Genomic DNA, 5,864 nt, shown 5'->3' with positions numbered 1-5,864 from the left:
AAATCTCCACCAATGCTTGGAATGCCAATAGCCTTCGGGGTCCCAAACTAGGCATGTAAAGCTTCTGAGCAGCTTCAAATAGATTCCCAGGCTCCCGGGGTGACGAATGTTAGAATAGATTCCAGGATCCCAAACTTGGCTTTTAAATCCACCTTCGTCTTGATCTATATTTTTCCATCCGGGTGGTTTAGAAATTAGATTCTCACCAGAATAACCAAACGTTTTCTGAGATCCATTTGATAGATCATGATGCCAATCCGCACACTTCGAGTTGAAGCGTGGAACCTTATTGAACTTTGTGCACCAGCTCTGAGCACGAGCCATTTCCCTTTTACTCTTAAAGCCGCAGAGAGCTCTAAGCTGGCCATCTGTTTCAAGCAAATCATATTCAAGTGGAAAAATAAAGCTAAAGGTTAAGGATTGTACCCACTTGAAGCTTGTATTGGGTGGTAATGGCCTTGGGATAGGTGGTTCTAGTGGTTCTGTGAGTTCTACTCCTTTGTACTCTTCTGTGAAATTCTTCACTTCTTTGCAAGATTCTTCAAATGTATCCATGTCCTGATCAAAGCCTTCTATGTCTTCCTCGTCACTTAAGTCATAAACTAGAGGTTGAGAGAAATCTACCTCTGTACCATCTTCGTACTTGCTTGGGGAAGATTCTTCGATCTCAGAGAATTCACTCGCAGATGCAAGTTCATTACTTGGGGATTATGCACTATCCTCCTTAGCATCAGTTGTAACGTCCTTGACAGAATTCTCCACAACTCTGGGTTCCCATGGAAGTTCAGCGTCTCCTAAGTCTTCAACCAACTCTTCTTCTTGTATAATGACAGCTTCCTCTACTTGTTCTAGTACGAAGTCATGCTCTGTCTTGTCCACTGGAGTTTCTAATATCTTCTTCATGCTACACCCTTCATTAGATTGTCCACATGGGGCTCTGGGAGGCCCTTGAATGTTCGAACCTCTAGAAGATAATTAACTTATTGCTTGCTCCATTTGATGAAGGGTTGTTTGAAGTTGATCTACTGTTCCCTTGAGGCGAACTTCTAATTCTCGGGGTGATGGATTTGGACATGGTACATTGGGAAGTGGTGGTGTTTGGAAGTAATTGGATTGGAATCGGGATAAATTAGGATCATATGGTGGTGAATGGTGAAAAGGAGCTTGTGAGTGTGGTGGTTCAAGGTTGTGTTGAGAGGATGGCCTATAAGCATAGGGTGGGGCTTGTTGGTAACTACAAGGTTGTCCACCATGTTTATTGCCTTGGTATGCATTGTAGAATGGTCTTTGTCCATGATATCTTGGAGGGTGTTGCTACCTAAAGGGTTGATCAGATCCTCTTGGCTCCATCCATCTTTGATTGCTCTGACCTTGATGCATGTTCCTGTTATAACTTGTATTCCTTTCAACAATATTAGAACCAAACTCAAAGCGAGAGGGGTGAGAATTCATAGTAGCTAATGAAGATAAAAGAAGAAAATAAAAACAAATAAACACGTAAAAGAAAAATATTTACAATAACCAATAATAAGGCACACGATTGCAATTTCCCGGCAATGGCGCCATTTTGAAAGAACTGAAGATTGATGGTTTAGAAGTTATAGTAAACTCTCGTTGCAAGTATAGTTACTAAACCAAGCAATCAACCTTTCTTACAAACGTTTTGGTTGTCACAAGCAAGGTTCTGAAAACCGGACCGGACCGGCCGGTTCGACCGGTTTAACCGCAAACCGGTGCTACAAACGGTCCGGTCCTCATATAAAAACCGTCCAAACAAAAACCGTTTAAGAACCAGCGAACCGGTCAAAAACCGGCCGGTTAGACCGAACCGGTGACCGGCCGGTTATGCTAAACGACGCCGTTTTATAATTAAAATAAAAAATAAAAAACGGACCCGACCCGACCCGCTCGTTTAGCACGGAGCACCCCACCCCCTTTCTTCCCCCGACCCCATTCATTCATTCCTCCTTTCTGAATCATCTCCAATGGAGAACGGAGAACCCTAGCCGCCCTGAACCATAGCCCCCCTGTCGCCATCCTTCGTCCCCTGGTGTCGCCATCCTCAGCCCCAGTAACCCTCAAATCTCCATCGTCGCCTTCGCTTGGTTCCTGCCCAGTAGCCCTCCATCTCCATCCTCTGCTCATCTTCTCAACACCAGCACCGCAGCACGCAGTCAACACCGGTAGCCCTCCATCTCCATCGTGCGGTCCTCAACAGTCAACACTCAGCACCGGTAGCCCTCCATCGACCCCAGGTCAGTGACTCGTCCTCTGCTCATCTTGTTTGTTCTTCGCCTCTGCTCATGTTCTTCCATTGACCCCGGTAGAAACCTTGCATGAAATTGATACTCTGTGAAGTGTGAACTTCCTCTGTGAAGTGTGAACTGTGGCTGTGGCTGATCAATTTAATCTCTGTAGACTGTGAACTGTGGCTGTGAACTGTGGCTGTGGCTGTGAATTTGATACTATGTGCAGTATGAACTTCCTCAGTAGAAAGTAGAAACCTTGCATGAAATTTATAATCTGAAAATTAACTTCCTGTTTGTTGCACAATTTCATTTTGTTTGTCAATTTGTGTTTGATCCTTGGCTCAATTTCTATTTGCTGCTGAGCATAGGAAATTAATAATCTGAAAATTAAGCAGCCTGGTCTTCTATATTGCAGCTCAATTCCTGTTTGTTGCACAATTTCATTTTGTTTGTCAATTTATGTTTGATCCTTGGCTCAATTTCTGTTTGCTGCTGAGCATAGGAAATTAATAATCTGAAAATTAAGCAGCCTGGTCTTCTATTTTGCTTCATCTGTGAACTGTTCAATTTCTATGAATTTGCTCTGTGAACTCTTCAATTGCTGGAACTTCATCTGTGAACTATTCAATTTCTGTGTATGTTCATTGTGATGTGTTGTGTTGTGGGTTTGTGGCTGTTTTTACTTTTTAATTTCATATATGTTTTATTAATTTCAGTTATGGAAGATAGTATTAATCAAGAAGCAACTGCTGATAACAATGCTTTTGTGAATAATAACATGCCTGCCGATATTCCACTTCCGAATGATGCTGCTAATCCTAATTCCCGTAGTGCTAACGATAGTCAGTCACAAGGTTCTTCTAACCTTAGGGGAAAAACAGATTTAGCTTGGAAAAACAGATTGAGTTTGGATTTTGATAAGATATGTATTTGGTTGATGATATTTTATGTAGTGTTTTAAATTTCGAAGATATTTTAAGATTTATATCAGACTATAATTATATTTTAGGATGTGTATTTATAATTTATATATTATTCTATTCTAAAACGGTTTTTCCGGTTGAACCACCGGTTGAACCGGTTGGACCAATAAACCAGTAAACCAGTGACTAGAGCGGTTTGATGACCGGTCCGGTTTTCTTAACCTTGGTCACAAGTAACAAACCCCTAAATAAATTGATAATCGAAGTATTTAAACCTCGGGTCATCTTCTCAAGGAACTGCAGGGAAGTATGTTCTTATTATTGGTTATGAAGATTGTAAATTGGGGTTTTGAAGATGAGGAACAAGTGATTTAAATTGCAATTAAAGTAAGTAAAAGACTGTAAATTAAATAAATAACTGTAAAACACACTTTTGGCAAGGTATGAGAAATTAGAAGTCCTATCCTAGTTATCCTTATCAATGATGATGAAAATTGAATCTTAATTCCACTTAGTTAACCTTTGCTAGAGCAAAGGAAAGTCAAGTGACTAATTAGCTAGATCCTCAAATCCTAGTTAATCCCTAAGGAAAGATTGGGATTATTGAAGATTAATTCAATTAGTAAAGATAACGATTATCAATCATGTTGAGTTTGATAATCCCTGAGTTACTAATTTCTTAACCAAGACCAAAAGGGGAAAAGTAAATCTACTGGAATAAAAATGTCTTCAGATTGAGGATAAAAGTAACATAAATAAAAGAAAGCAATTGTAAACTGAAATACCTCAAATAACATTAATTTAAAGAGTAATCTGTAACATAGAAGAATTCATAAATAAAATTGAGAAAGTAATAAAAAGGAATATTGAACCTGGTAAAGAGATAATCCGGAAAGCGAAAAAAATCCTAAATCTAAATCCTAATCCTAAAGAGAGAGGAGAGAATCTCCCTCTCAAAACTAAATCTAAAACATGAATACTAACTAATTGGAGACTCTCCTTTGAATGGATGCATTCTCCCACTTCATAACCTCTGGTCTATGCCTTCTGGACTTGGATTTGGGCCAAAAAGGGCTTCAGAAATCGCTGGGAGCGTTTTCTGCAATTTCTGGTGCGTGGCCTCTGTCACGCGTCTGCATGGGTCACGCGGTCGCATCATTCGGAGTTTTCCTTGTCACGCGGTCGCTTCAGTCATGCGGCCGCGTCATATGTGTTCTACTTGTGGCGCGCGATCGCGTGGATGCCAGTTTCTTCAAAAACTCTGTTTAGTGCTTTCCTTCCATTTTGTATGTTTCCTTTCCATCCTTTAAGTCATTCCTGCCTTAGAAGATCTGAAACTACTCAACAAACGAATCACGGCATCGAATGGGAATAAAGGGTAATCAAAATAATTATTTTTAAGCATAGGAAACATGTTTTTCAAATACATCACATAATAAGGAAGGGAAAGTAAAACCATGCAATTAATATGAATAAGTGGGTGAAGGATTGAATAAATCACTCAAATTAAGCACAAGATATATCATAAAATATGGGTTTATCATACATCCTTGAAATGCCTCCAACAAAAAATAGAAGCTCATCCTCCGTTCTACTTGGTAGACCTTTCCTCAAGACCTCCAAATTCAAGTTAGATGCCTTCACCGGCACATATTCCTTTGAGGTTCGAGACAAGACTATAAAGTTCAATTTGGAAGAAGCCATGAAGCATCCGCCCGAAGAGCATTCGGTTCTCCGATGTGATGTAATTGATGAAGTGTTAGTGGAAGTCCAAGAAGAAGACCACAACAAGCTATGCTATCCTATTGTTGAAGAGACGGATGACCAAGAGGATGAACATAAGAAGGTTGTTGAAAGTGAACTCCATGAGCTTGATGAAAAGGAACCTCAGCTTGAGGTAAATAGTGAACCAAAGCCTCTTCCATCTCATTTGAAGTATGCTTTCTTAGAGGACAACCAAAAGTTTCCGGTCATTATTGCTAGTGAGCTTTCTAGTGAAGAAGAAGAAAAGCTCCTAGATGTTCTAAGAAAGTATAAGAAGGCAATTGGTTGGAGCCTAGCTAATATTGTGGGGATTGACCCTTGCAAGTGCATGCATCGTATATTTCTCCAAGAGGGAGCTAGGCCAGTTAGGCAACCGCAAAGGAGGCTCAACCCGACCATCCTTGATGTGGTAAAGAAGGAGGTCACTATACTGCTTGATGCAGATATCTTATACCCAATTTCTGACAGGGAATGGGTGAGCCCGGTCCAGGTTGTTCCCAAGAAATCAGGCATCACTGCGGTTAAAAAGGATGATGGTGAAGTGGTCACCAAGAGAGTACAAAATGCGTGGCGAGTGTGCATCGATTATAGGAGGTTGAACACCGCTACAAGGAAGGACCACTACCCTTTGCCCTTTATCGATCAGATGTTAGACCGTTTGGCGGGTAAATCCCATTATTGCTTTCTGGATGGATTCACTGGTTACTTTCAGATTCACATTGGTCCTAAAGATCAGGAAAAGATAACATTTACTTGCCCTTTGGCACCTTTTCCTACAAGAGGATGCCATTTGGACTATGTAATGCACCTGCTACTTTTCAGCGGTATATGACCAGTGTCTTTTTCGATCTAATGGAGAATTGTCTGGAAGTCTTTATGGATGACTTCAGTGTTTATGGAACTTCATTTGGTTGTTGCTTAGAGAACT

This window comes from Arachis ipaensis, chromosome B8 (genome assembly GCF_059453495.1).
Source record: "Arachis ipaensis isolate K30076 ecotype BB chromosome B8, ASM5945349v1, whole genome shotgun sequence".
NCBI classification, from domain to species: Eukaryota; Viridiplantae; Streptophyta; class Magnoliopsida; order Fabales; family Fabaceae; genus Arachis; species Arachis ipaensis.
The sequence above is the reverse complement of the archived record's forward strand: the minus strand, read 5'-3'. Positions refer to the sequence as shown.